At 33.4% G+C, this 15,175-nt stretch overlaps 1 protein-coding gene across 1 annotated transcript in view; it reads right to left on the reverse strand.

The window, feature by feature from the left end:
• Positions 1–876: 876 nt before the first annotated feature.
• The window catches only part of LOC120354494, a 148,200-nt gene continuing 133,901 nt past the window's right edge, over positions 877–15,175 (reverse strand). The window contains exon 2 of the mRNA XM_039441780.1: positions 877–1,157. The gene's annotated coding sequence lies outside the window, so the exon portion shown is untranslated. The remainder of the gene's footprint in view (positions 1,158–15,175) is intronic.

The following is a 15,175-nucleotide window of genomic DNA, read 5'->3' on the forward strand; positions in this document are numbered from 1 at the left end:
ACTTCACATAATATGGCAAAAAAGCCAAAAATAACCTTTGATGAATATTGTGTTAATTTAGTTTGAAAGTTAAAATACACAAAAGTTTATTTTCATCAGTTAATCAACAAAATAATGAGAATGCGATAGACCTAATGATAAAAATTATTGGAAAGTTAATAAATGTGGAGGTACAACATTTTTTCACTTTTATTTATTTGAACAATTGAATATCTGAAGTGATTCTCAATGATATTTTTTGAAACAGAGTGATTTCCAAATCGCCGGTTTAACCTCACAGGTATTACATGTTAAATTTGTTAGAACTCATAGTATAACTACAATTTGCTAAACTTGTAGTAGTTGAATAGACTGAGAACTAACGTTTTATAACACATGTTAAGAAATAATCAATGCAGTCAACTCCTAGAAATATAGACTAATCTTGATATAGAACCACTATAATTGTCTTACTATTTAAATACATTATTATATACATTATAGTGGGGTCTCTCAGATATGAGGACAAAGCATACAACAATTTTTCTGAGCTGAATATGACAGTATCCCCGGACACTATAGTGGACAATCCAAACTCAGGGACGAAGTACACGAAAATCTTCCCGAGCTAGTGCTATCGACCTCTTTAGTGGCCTTCCAATCGCAAAGGGTTCAATGATTATAGATATAATGTCCAAAATATGCTAAAAACTCAATTTTTCAATGTCATATGAATAGAAATAGGATACCTTATTGTTGACTGGTATTATAGATCATGTAGTTCTGTAGAAAATTAAAATCTGAAGGAATATGTATTCAGTAGTTTTCCTCTAATATGAATCAAACCTCACAAATCATGATTTAAAGGAGACAAAAAATAATTTTTGAGAGGATTAATCATGAATAATTGACTCATGCATCAATATTTTTATTTGATTTTCACAAATATGATAATTCTCGAAATCTATTCACTGAGGCGAAATTAATTCAAAACTACCAGTTCTAAAGTATGAACTATTTTCATTACATTAAGTTTCAAGTAAGATAACTCATAAAACATGGAAAAACTATTAAAGTCTTTGAGAAGTAAGTTAAGCGACGCCATGTAGTAACCTCCTTCTTGATGTCCGTCACCTTTGAGCAGGACACTGCCACTGCCACCATTGTGAAATGTGCCTCTGGAAAAAAGCAAACAAAGCACAAATTAATACAAAAATGAGGCTTCACATCACAACTAGTAAAGGAGGGGTTTGGTTCATGCGTAATGATTTGATGACTACAGAAGAATGCTTAAGGCTCTTCACACGTTCTCAGCCTGCGAAAAACCCCACACTTTTACAGGCTGCAAACATGTGATGGTGTGAACATTACCATAAGCGCCAAAAGTATTCTTCCGTAGGCAAATAAAAGTTTCATGAACAAATACTGATTTTGATTTGGTAAAATCTGTTATAAGACTAAAAGATAAACTTGAAAAATTATAAATATCAACAATTAATTTTTTTCAATAAAAATTTCCTCCAGTGTTTTGGGAGAAGACAGTTTTGGGCTGTGCTTGGTGTCTCCTCCCAATCATATTATTCTATTATAATTATTATGATGTGTGATTGTCAATGGAATAAATAAATAAACAGTTACATTTACTGTAGTTCATTAGAATGATGTGATTTGAGTTGTTTTGCATACTTCATGTTATAATGAAGTATACCAAAGATTTTAGATTTTAGAACAAATGGGCTATGCAATGAATTCAAATAATGTGAGAGCCATAATCTGTTATGTAGTTTTGGCCTACCCGAATTGTACGCAATAGTGTATATAGAGCTTACTCAACAGCCTAGACATCCTTGGTTCGTTGAGAGAGTAAATAATTATATTATATTTTCTATACTATCTGTTTCCAGAGAGTTAATGGAATTTTAGAATAGTTGATATTCACTCTTTGTTCATAGAATATAACTCTCTGGTTAGAGAGTATTAAATTACATGCTATACTCTTCTGGTTCGAAATACGAATATACTGATAAAACCTTCCAAGGAAGCTGGAAAACTGGGAAAGTAATTTTTCCTACACTGAGAAAGGTGATCTCAAAAAAACGATAGAGAAGTCTATTTTGTCTCCTCTTTTGCTAAATGGTTTAAAACTTGAAATGCTGAAGAATTGTTGTGAAAATGAATGTAGAAGTAATGCAAAAGAATACGAAAGTAAAATGGATTGTTATGTATCAGGCAAGCTTCAGAAATGAGTATTCCACAGCTTTGTTTTTCAAGCTTTAAAGAGAGAGTTATTAATCTGCAAACTCTTTATCAATTAAGTATCATCATAGATAAAGGATAAGCATAATTAATATTACTATATTTCTTGTCACTGGTATCATAGAATGGGTTACTGATTAACTCTGGACCAATTTACAGACTCCATCAGATTACAAGTCCCTCGCATTTGGAGAATTTCTGGTGTCCTAGCAACTTTCTTTGTGTAAAATTTCAATGAGTCATTTGATTAAGGTGCAACAAAAATAATACATATTTGGAACAGAGAAATGAGTTTCAACAGTCTTCTGAGTGAAAAACAGATGATCAAAGCCATTGATTGATTGAGTACTTTATTTATGTAGATTACAATATATACTGGCATTATACACTTATATACAATAGCTTACAATATAGCAAAATTATAGATGAAATTACATAATGTAGACTGAGAAAATAATTATTGAACTTTATATGCTATGATAAAAGCAATTTGGAATAACTATAGATAATATTGTTATGCATCTACATAAATTGGCGGAGCTTTGGACATGTCAATGTCCTCCATTCTTCGGAAAGAATATTAAAAATATACTTCCCACTAGCCAAAAAACGTAAAACCAAAACTAGCAAAACGTTAATTTCATTAATTCAACTAAAGATTTATTTATAAATGAAAAAATTGTAAAATTTTCAATCGATATAAAGATTCAAGAAAAAAACAGAAAATTAATAAAGTGAAAAAAATTATATTAGTAAATAAAATCATATCATTGATTATTAAAATGAAGTAGGCTGAAAGTAGATCAGGGTAATCAACTTTCAGTAATAAACAGCAGTATGCAGTGGGAAATTAAAATAACATGAGTTTATAATATTATAATATTGTAATTATTATTATTGTAAGTATTATGAATAACATTGAGAGAGACACATGGATATAAAGTTGATGAGGATGGTTCCGGATGAAGCAAGATCCACCGTGTTCAAGTAGCTTCATGTTGTAGTCTTGTGTTAATCGGAGATAATCAATGGAATTATAACTCATTGATTAACACTCGATAATACCAGCTAACCAACAATGCTTTCAGGATTAGAGAGATCTGTTTGTCTCCTATGCTGAGGATGTTGAGTTACGTTGAATTCACTTCAAAGCATCGAAGTCTGTTGCTATAGCATTTAGTCGGATAGAAGATAAACATGGGAAACACATGTTCATAAACTATCCAAATAAAGGATACAGCAGTTATCAAAACATCCATGTCGAGTCCAAGGCTTTGATGAAGGTGCTCCTTGTTTTGATTTGGTAACATGCAGAATAAACCTTGTTTTTGAATCTGTGTGTGGATGATACAAGCATAATTAACATTCTGATTCAGAATATTTCAGGAGATGAATATTGTGAAGTTTCTGCTATCTTTAGAATAGGGTACTTTTCATACACAATTCGAAGCTATAATTATTCATTCAATGAAGTCTGATAGAATGATATTTGTAAAACTTTAGCATCATTATTATGAATCTTAAATAATGTAAATCTATTGTAGTAGATAGATTGAAAATGTTTTCCAATTCTTGAGTTCAGAGAGATAAAATACATGTATTTTTGGATACTGGGTGGAGGTCACTTATTTGTAAATATAGGAATAGTGTGATTAAATGATCTGCTTGAAGATAGCATTTTCCTGGATCGATCCATACAAAAAATTCAATTTGAAAAAAAATATGAGTTATCAGCTTGCGCCATCTTTACACACAAAAATAATATCATAATTATTCTAAAAGCATAACATAACTTATGGAAATACCTCATTGAAACAATAAAATGTGAGTATGGAAGTACTGTACTGTCTTTATTGAAATTATTTATTCATTTTTATTAAATAATCTTTCAACTGTACATAGACAAAGTTACCAATTTCACAAAGAAATATTATGAAAAATAATAATGAAAGCTGTGATGAATATTTAACATATCTAATACAAAAACCGAAAATCAGTGAAACAACAAATAGATTACAAAATTCACAGTCAACATGAATAGATGAGGAAAGACAATACAAAATACAATATAGTAAGGACAAACAACATAATCAGTTGCCATAAATAGGAGCTTCAAATACCAAAAAGTAATATATGGATCAATCTATAGTCTGTCCAAACTTTCATGAGCCCTGAAAGATAAAGCCGACCATCGCTCCCCCACGCGCAGGCACACACCCCGGTCTACCTGCGTCATTGATATACTATGTATACTACGTAGTATACAGGTAGACAGACCGTCCCTTTACTCACACACACGAAAAGAGATCGCGCTTGTGTGTGTGAGAAGTAGGATGGTAGGCCTAATCCTTCAGAGCTGATGCGTATTCAAAATTCAAAATTCAAAATTTGTTTATTTGCAGAAACCCTTGAGGACATCAAGGGCATTACACAATGAAGGATACAATCAACAAAAAATATTAAACATACAAGCAATATAGTCTCACTATTAACTAATAAGAAAATCTAAATAGCAATCAATAACAGTCTCAATACATTAAACACATTACAGGAGGTAACTACAGTACATTTATGATGAATTGTCATGGAAAATATTCATAGAACACACACTTTCATAATACTCTTCTAATGTATAGAACGCATTCTTTAATAGGAATCTTTTGATAATTTTTGAAAATACATTCAATGGCAAACTTTACATCCTCTCAGGTAAAGCATTGAAAAGCTTAATAGCTATGTAGTAAAATGTTTTTTGTGACCTAGAGTAATTGCAGAAATTTATAGCAAGATTGCTCTTCCCCCTGGTATTATATTTATGACACACACCCTATTGAACATATGAGCTATGGTTTTCCTTAACATAAACTTAACATTGATAAATATATAATGAGGGAAGTGTCATAATACAAATGGATTTGAAACTCTCTCTACAGTGACCTCTGTAAGGAAGACCACAAATCAATCTTACAGCTTTCTTCTGCAACCTGAATAATGTACAACTATATTTCTGAGAGCCCCAAATTAAAGTACCATAGGACAGATGGCTGTGCAAATTAATGTGAAAAATATACAGTTCTTAAGACCTGTAAGTTCACAATTGTTCTCAACTTTCTCAGCATAAAAAGTCCTTTACCGTACTCATCTTATTCGCCATTTTATCAATATGACTGTTCCACTTCAATTTTGAGTCTATGATAAATCAAAGAAAATTAACCATGCTTTGGCTACCATCATGTAAACTATTGCTATACAAAACACTGAGCTTTGAATTTTATCTGAATTTAGACACAACAGGTTCGCATTACACCAGTTCTCAGCCATAAGAGTCATCTCATTTATTGGTCTGTCGTTAGTTGAAAGGGTCTTTGTGCTAACACATATCGCAAGATCATCAGCAAACAGGTATCCTTTAGCTGAAGGTCCAATTACTTTTGGCATGTCATTTACATAAATAATAAACAGAACTGGGCCTAAAATAGAGCCTTGTGGCACACCATAGAAAACAGGCAAGTAACTAGACTCATTACCATTGAAAGCTACCTTTTGCAACCTATTGCTCAAATAAGAATGTATGAGATTGCTTGCAGACTTCACAAAACCATAATACTCCAGTTTGTTCAAAAGAATTTCATGGGATACCGTGTCGAAAGCCCTTGAGAGGTCAAATAGTCTTATTTCAGTTGAATTTTTCTTCTCCAATGACTCAATAAGAAAATTAAAGAGAGAAACAGTTGCTTTAACAGTTCCCAGTCCTGCTCTATAGCCATATTGGCAGTCACTAAAAAGATGATTGACATCAAAATACTGAACTATTTGTTTATTTAATACTTTTTCGAACACCTTGGAAATGATAGGAACAAGTGAAATAGGTCTGAAACTATTGCACTCAGATTTGCATCATTTTTTTAATATGGGAATCACTTTTATACGCTTAAGTGCATCTGGAAAGTTGGAGCTCAACTGTTTATAATATGAGTCAAAACATCACTCAAATAATTCATTCCTAGTTTCACAACCAAGGTGTTTATTCCATAAACATCCTCACATCTACCTGCTTTCATGGTATTGATAGCGCTTTCAACTTCACCCTTACTAACTAAACTAAACTTAAATGAACAAGATGGTTTTAAGCTACTACACAAATAGTTGGTAGAGTTCTGGCTCCTCACTTTTTGAGACACATTTTTCACAATTTCATTGATCTTATCAACAAAGAAATTATTGAATTCAAATGGATCTAATTTGCTATCAGATACTTTGATTTGGCCCTCTTTATTACATTCACTATTTATAATACTCAATATCGCTTTACTCTTATGATTCTATGAAGTTGTCATTCTTTTTGCGCCTAGTTTCTTCAAGCAGTTTTTTAAACGATTTCTTATATTTCAAGCAGCGCTTTAGCATGAGATGAACCTGTTCTTGGGTATATATCATAAAGCCAGTCAAATTTATCCTTCAAGCAATTCAACTTGGGATTGTATACTCTATTTTGTTTCGGCAAAGTGGTATTATCCCTAACTCTTTATGCGGAAAAGCTTTATTTATTACATTTAAAAAAAATTCGAGAAAGTAATCAACCTTCATGTCCAATGAATTATTCAGATGAATTTTATACCAATCTACAGCACTCAGTAGACACTCATAAGCATAAAAATGTTTTTGATATTCATGCTTCGCACTAAACGTTCAACTGTTGCTGCATTTGTTTTTCTCTTAGTTTTACCTTCATTTTCACATTTGACTGCTAGAAGAAGAGCCCAGTGATCAGAAACAGGAGTTTTTACTATTTCACAAGACAAAAAATGATTTTCTACATTGGTAAAAATGTTATCTATGCACGTGTCATAATTTTTCCCAGGCCTAGTAATACCCTCAAAACAATAACCTAATCCATAAGATAAAAAATATTTTTCAATTCAGAAACAATGTCACCTCTTTTTTTGAAATCAACATTAAGATCTCCACAGAAAACTATTTTAGTATTGTGTTTACTCAAATATTCAAGAATGCAAGCCAACCTTTCCATGAAGATCATAAAACATTGCCGTGTATTATTTGTATTAGGTCTATATTATAGCGATACCACTATAGTATTATACTCGTTTAGCAACACCGCTGATACTTCAATAACCATTTCCAGAGACATACTGTTAATAACCTCAAGTGATTTAAATGTAATTTTGTTTTCAACATAAATAATTAAACCACCATGTCTCCTGAGAGATCTACAATATGAACTCGCAACTGAGTAATTTTTAATTTTATACAACTCTACCTCATCAATTTCGAGCCAGGTTTCAACCAAGCATGCAATATCAATCCTATTAGAATGTGAATAGTACTCAATTGAATCCAACTTATTCCTAAGACATTGCACATTCCAGTGAAAATACTTCAAATTACTACTATGAGTGGGTTCAGAAGAAGTTGTATGTTCAGCAGGTGGAAAATTAGAGCTACGGTCCTGTTTTCTATTAACTTCCAAGGTTTTTCTGTTGATACTTATATCAACAGGACCAACCACTAGTTTTCCGGGGAGTTGAGGTCATATTCAAGACCAATAACTTCTTCATTTATCTTATCAATGCAATAATTTTTTCCGTCATCCTCTTCTTACCTCTCCAATTCAGGTGTAGCCCATGCCTGGTAAAATTTCCCTCTTAAGGTCAGTAAGATCTACCACCTGAATATTATGCATTCTTCCACAATACCTTTTAATTTTACTATTAGTTTTCCTTATCTCTTCGTTTACACAAGACCATTCAGGTAGATCGTATCTTATAGGTATTGTTGACATTAATACATTAGTGAAACTCAACACCTGAAGAAGGGAAAGTACTTTTTAAAAAATTAGCGGCCTCATTGCAGTGTACATTATTTGCTCCTCCTACAATAGCCACATGGTCACTATTGGTAAGATTACTAGTACCACTCTTAATATTATTTACAATTGGTTCAAATTTAGCACCTGGCATGATAAAACCACTAGTTGAATTTTCCGTTACGGCTCCATTCAAACCATTCACCAAATCACGACCATGACTATCACCAAATAATCTAACAACCTTTCCAACTGGCTTAGTGCTAGCTTCCTTTGTGGATGTATCTCCAAGAGAAGTATCTCTATTCTTGGAAATTATTGTCTTTTTAGAGCTAGGATATGACATTGAGTTTTTACTGCATTGGGAATCATTGGAAATCATCGAGTCACAAGACTTGGGTTTTAAAAAACTACAAACTTTACATAGAATTTTCCACCTATATACAGTAGCATCAAAGTTTACATTAAGAGAGAGGCCATTTTCCAGACAGGTTAAACTACTATTCATTTTCCTATATTTAAATACTTCCTCTAGAAAATACATAGCAGAAACTCCGCAATCGTAATTATTAGTCTGTTGAGGACATGGAAGGACATTGATAATTGTAGTTTAAGATTGAGCCAACTCTTCTTATCAGAGACATGGAGATTTTCTCATTACATCTGCTCATCGAGTCCATTATATAAAATTTACAATTAAAAGAATCATAAATAACATTACTCCAATGAGAACCGCACCATCCGTCAATTGCTTCTGCCTGCCGACCGTCATTTACTACAAAAGCAGTAATAGTTATTTGTGCAACTAGTGCGCAAAGTGACAGTTTGCTGCACCGAAAGAAACGTTTACGCCCGAGCCGTAGGCGACAGAATGGCTTCTTGAGTGCAGCAGAGGAACTTCGCGCACGTATTTCACATTTAATTTTTCCTACAGTTACCATTGAATATGAAAAGTGGTTTATTATGGGTGAAATGATGGCTGAAATCCATCAAATGTTTGTCTGTATAATTTTGTTATTAATAACAACTTAAATTCATTTTAAACTTGATAATCCAATTGAAAATTAATAATCGATAATTTATTCAAATTAAAAATTAAATTTATTCAATTATTTTGAAACTTTGAATAATTTTGAGTAAATCTTAATTTCTAAATAATTTTTCAATTAATTTATGAATGAAAAAAATATTATTTGATATGATGAATAATTAATTAATAATATTCAAGATGTATAATATAATGAGTTCTCATTTCTATTTATTTGAAAATCAGAAAAAATATAGACAGAACAAATTCGCATTCAAAATACATGCCAACAATGTCAACAGCTGATTGGGATGGCTGCAAGATAATATGCAAAGTATTAAGAGTACGCAAAGTAATACTTTGCGCACTAGAGCGGAAAAGTGATTCTTTGCGGCCTGCAATCAGTGCAAAAATGGTCACTTTCCAAGGTACCTTGGAAAAATTATTTTCTTTAACACTATTACTTATAAAAGATAAATCAGCTTCCTCATCATTGATAATCATTGCCGTTATTGCTGGCATGACCACATAATTTCCAGGAAACGAATCAATTAAAAAACTACAATAACAATCAATGTCCGCATCCGAAAGGAGTTCTGTTCTAAGGAACTGGCTCACACGATCTACTAGTGGATTTACATGTGTGAGCTTTTCAGTATTTTCCATTTTATCATTCAATCGCGACTCACAAGATGATAATTCTATGAGGCGAATATCGAGATCCATAGAGCGATCAATTGCGGCGTTCCACTGTTCCTCCAATACCTTCATACGCGCTTTTAAATGTTCATTCTCTTGCTCCAAGCTGAGAGCAGCGTTATTTTCTGTATATGACACAACTTCATGCGCATGTTGACCCGTTACACTTCCAATCACACAAGTATCTGAATTCGTTTTCATTAAAACAGTACAGTTCTTTTTTAGACATTTCCACGTAACATCCCCTTTACCCGTGTATGAATCCTTCCCAAATTTAATACCCCTGTACAATATAGCCGGAATACCTTTGGCTGTTTTGCACTGCTTTATTGCCGAGTTCATGTTATCAGATATTCTCACATTATTTATTGATTGAAGAATAACACTGTATCAGAACCTTCCTAAAAAACAGTATCAAGTGGAAAGCACAGCAATTCAAACTAAAAACCGCCTGCAGACTTTAAACCGTCTCAATCGTTGATTGGTCCACAAGCAGAGGTTACTTGGTTACATGGCGATAATGATAGAAATTGAAAAAGCAACCACTATAAATAGGATAATAGAGCCAGAAAGAACATTCAAAACTAAACTAAAATGGATAGGAGATTGGAAAATACAGTACCTACTTTAATTTAATAGAAGAATTTCTCCCCCTTGATTTAGAATTTAACTGCAATATACTCGACAAAACTTTGAAATCAACAGTAAAGAATTGCGCCCATCAATCAGGTATGATAAAGAAAACAGGTTTTAAGCAGCACCAATCAGCCGTGGTATGATAGGGAATGTAGAGAGTTGAAGAGGAAGCTGAGAAAAACATACAGAGAGCTGAAAAGGAGAACTTCAACGAAACTATATTGAATAATTTCATTTCAGAGAAGAAAAAGTACAAAGAATTCATTCGACAGAAGAAGGTAGCTTATCAGAATGAATGGAGAGATAGATTATCTAACGTTAGGTCGAGTAAGGAATTTTGGTTATCTGTGAAACATTTCAAGATAAGGAAACCAAGGTGTAATAATATAGAGACAGAGATATGGGTCAATCACTTCCGTGAAAAATATAAATTAGAAGGAGAATTTGTGGAATTCAATTTTTCGGACGCAAGACATCCTTTTTTGGACGTAGATTTCAGTAGAGAAGAGATTATTGCAGTAATTAATAATCTTAAAAGTAATAAAGCAGCGGGCGAGGATGGTATTCTAAATGAATTCTATAAGGCTTTACCAGACAAAGGGATATATTATTTGAAGGGGCTTTTCAACAGAATTATTAGAGAAGAGAAAACTCCTGTAGAGTGGGCTAAAATTATGATATTTCAATTGTTTAAGAAGGGAGATGTAAAAGAACCTCAAAAATTATAGATGTATTGCTTTAATTAATACTATAATGAAAATGTTTACTTCAGCAATAGGTCATCGGCTGTTGGAGTGGGTGGAAAGCTGTAATCTCCTACCAGAACATCAAGCAGGGTTTAGATGTAACAGGGGTTGTAGAGATCATTTATTCACCCTAAGTGCTATCACACATCTATTTCTAGACTGTAAACGGAAGCCTTTCTTGCACTTTTCGTGGATTTTGAGTCCGCATTTGGATCCATCAATCATACAAAACTATGGTACAAATTGGGAACTTTAGGCATAAGTACAAAACTGATTAGAATAATGAGCTCAATTTATGGCCAGGCAACCATAATTCTCGATAACGGAGAAGAGGAAACCAGTGTGAAGGTGGAGAGGGGCGTTTTGGAGGGGGATCAATTATCACCTTTGCTCTTTACCTTGTTCCTATCCGATATTGAGACATATTTTCGGAAAAGAGTGCTACATGGATTAGAAGTAGATAAGAATAATGACGTTATGATTATGGCTGGCTTATGCGGACGATATAGTCATTGTTGCTGACAGTGCTGTTGACCTCAGAAATAAAATAACATGCTTAGAGGATTACTGTCAGAAAGCTGAACTCAAGGTCAACACAGCAAAGACAAGAGTAGTATTCTTCAGTAGGGGCCGGTACAACAAACAATTATAAATTCTACTATAAAGGATGTAGGCTGCCAATAGACAGCGGCTACTGCTACTTGGGAGTCTGGGTTTCTTGTAGAGGAACATTCAGGTAGGCTTCGCATAGGCTACTAAAAACGGCTACGTGTGCGACCGATGCTCTTATCAATATATTGGTAAAAGACTCCTGGTCCTCAAAAATTAAACTTTTTGAGTCGATAGTCTCCCCAGTAATCCTTTATGGCTCGGAAACATGGTCCCTGGGATACTGCGATAGTTTGGAGAGGATTCAAAATCAATTCTTAAAGCGTGTTTTGAGGTTACATGCAAGTACGCCAGGTTGGATGCTGAGGCTGGAGACGGCAACAAACAGCTTCAAGCATACAGTTTTTCGGCGAGCTCTACAATGGCTATTAACAATACAGAGAATGCCAGCTCATAGGTACCCCGCAATAATGTTTTCTATTCTTCGAGAAAAGTTCCTCCTTGGTGTACCAAATAGAAACAATAATTGGATTTCACAATTAAGAAATATGTGTCCGGAAATATGGGAACACTATAATAGAGAGTTTCAGAATATTAATGGAGCAGAGATAAAAATCCTTTCAAATTTATTCAGGGATAGACTTAGGCCTACCATACACGTTTCGATCGGTCTTGAGGCCCGGACTGTTCAGTCCCGGTCTTAGGGCCGATCGAAACGTGTATGGTGTCGCCTCAAGACGAAAAGAGGTCTCAAGGCCGGATTTCGGCCGCACTGGAATCCAGTGAGGCCCGGCCTCAAGACGGATTAATTTTAATTGCTCTTGAGACGGAACTGAACGTAAATGGGGAAACCTGGTTTCATCTTAAGGCCAAAACACCCGCTCTTCCCCCTCCGCCCTATTATCTATCCTCAGTCAACACGTTTTGCACGTGTTATGGATAGCAAAATTATTCTAAAAAACGATTTGTTGAAAAATCGATTTTTGATTTGCATCGTAACATAAGAGTAGTTTCTTAGTATTTTTTTTTCTTCTCAAACGTTAGTCGTAGTATCTTTTTTTGTTTTGATTGAACTGTATACTGTACTTATTGTTGTGTTAAGGAAACATATTTGGGTCATTACCAGTTGTTTCCGATGTGATATTGTGAATGAATAAATAAAAAAATAAAAATCGATTTTTTGAGAAAGTCGATATTCATTTTTCATCTCTAGTTGTGCCTCAGTGTGAGTAGGAGAAAGTTAATAGTCACAATAAAAACCCGTTTTTTCAGGTAACGCATACTGCACTGATCATCCCCCAGTTTTGCTTCAGAGTGAGTTGAATAGTTGGGGAATCAACAATCCCCCAAGCAGTAGGGTCAGTGTGTGTGTGTGTAATAGTGGAGTGTAGAGTTTGGTGGTGTTTTTGGAGTGTGGCATCACATTCGGCTGAATAAATTATCTGATGAGGCTGGTATAATAATATAATAAATGATTATCATATTCCTATTTTCATATCATAATAGTTGTAGTTGATCACATGAAATGAGATAAAAATTAGATTTTGTATTTTCCTCTCTGTTCAAATACGGTAATAATGATAATATGATCAACTATGACAATAGAAATATTACTATGTAATACCTGTCTAAGGAGATAGAGAAATAGTAGTGATTTGAAAAACTCAATATTGATTCTTTTATATAAAATCAGGTGTTATAGTCTGTGTAAAATAAGTTGAGACATCCGAGAAAATTACAAGGTTGCCAATTGATGTGTAGCTAATTGTTGCTAAATTTACAAATTTCCAATTCAACGTCATAATTGGATGTAGAATATCAACCCCGATATCCTAGTAGTGCTAGAAAAAGTTTCAGGGTTGGAAGATTAAAAGGAAATTTAATTTTTATGATAGAATTGAGAACATCGCGGAGATTTGTTTTTCTTTTGAATATCACTTCTCTCAGAATCATGGGGCGTCGTAATGCGTAATAATTTTATATCAAATTAATGGAGAGAATGTCTCCTTTCCATTGGTGTCTGGATGATTTTTATCCAACCCATGATAATTTTTCAATTAATGATTATAATGTTCGTCAACGTCGATACATTTCGAGCAGAAATGAGAAAACATTAAATTTTCGTCATGCTGGAAACTTTTTTTTTCGAAAGATAAGTGGGTGGTGAAAGCGAGAAAGTTTCACAGAGTTCATTTGAAATTAATTTTTCAATTTTCAAAAGTAGTCGGAAGGTCGTATTTTGGTCTCCAAGGAATTTTAAAGTTAGGAGAGCGTCTGCATGGTATGTATGTATTGTGTACCAAATTGTTTCAAAAATTGTACAACATGTTTCAAAAATCTGTCTGTATGATAACATATAATATGATGAATATTCAAGATCATAATCATCATAATTATTTTATCTAGCAATATTTTTATAGCATCATAGACTTAATTCGAAAACGTTAGACTTAATACACAATACAATAATTCAGTGTGAATTGTTGCTACCGCGTGACTGGATACGCAACGGCCGCAAGGCCGACCGGTACGTGAATGGGGAGACCGCCATTGAGGCCCGGCCCTAAGACCGGACTGAACAGTCCGGGCCTTAAGACCGATCGAAACGTGTATGGTAGGCCTTAGGCTTACGGATATAAATAGATCCCTGGAATCTGAAGCTCATTCTTTTTACAAAATTATAAACCCCGATTTCTCATTAGGAGATGAGTTGAGTATGAGAATCGGTATAGAAAAAATAAGATGTGTAGCACAGCTAAGGCTATCATCGAAAAGAATGATTGTTTTTTTTTCTGCAAGGGAAGAGTTATCTAGTTAACTGTTCGGTACAGTTGCAATACAAACGCAATAGAAGATCTTGAGCATATTTTCTTATCTTGCCCGGTTTATGAGAGTTCTAGACGTGGACTCATTATTTAATATCAAAATGTAGTTCAGAATCAAGATAAAATAATGATATTGTTGTCAAATTTCTCAGTAGAAAAGATTCATAATGTTTATATTTATGTGAAAAATGTTCTATTTATAAGATCCATGAACTCGTATCAAGATCAAATACAGATAATTTGTTAAAATATAATCTTAAATATAGATACGATAATGGTGAAAATCTCCAATGAAATTGGTATGTTTTGTCTGAATGAGTTCTCTGCCACTATATTTTGTAATTATAAATTGATATATTTTTTATGAACGTGTGCGTTGTAGAGTTTGGTTGCTGGTCAGAATAAATCATCATTAGCCGAAGTTTAATGTTTAATTTTTCTACTCATGCATAATTCTCCTAGTCATTCATTCCTTACTGGTTTTCTGATTAATTATTCACTATATTGTTTCGGTTGATTATTGTTATTAAGTTTCCTTCATTGTATCTTGTTGAGTGATATTGTCATATATATA

The sequence above is a fragment of the Nilaparvata lugens genome, chromosome X (genome assembly GCF_014356525.2).
Source record: "Nilaparvata lugens isolate BPH chromosome X, ASM1435652v1, whole genome shotgun sequence".
Classification (NCBI taxonomy): domain Eukaryota; kingdom Metazoa; phylum Arthropoda; class Insecta; order Hemiptera; family Delphacidae; genus Nilaparvata; species Nilaparvata lugens.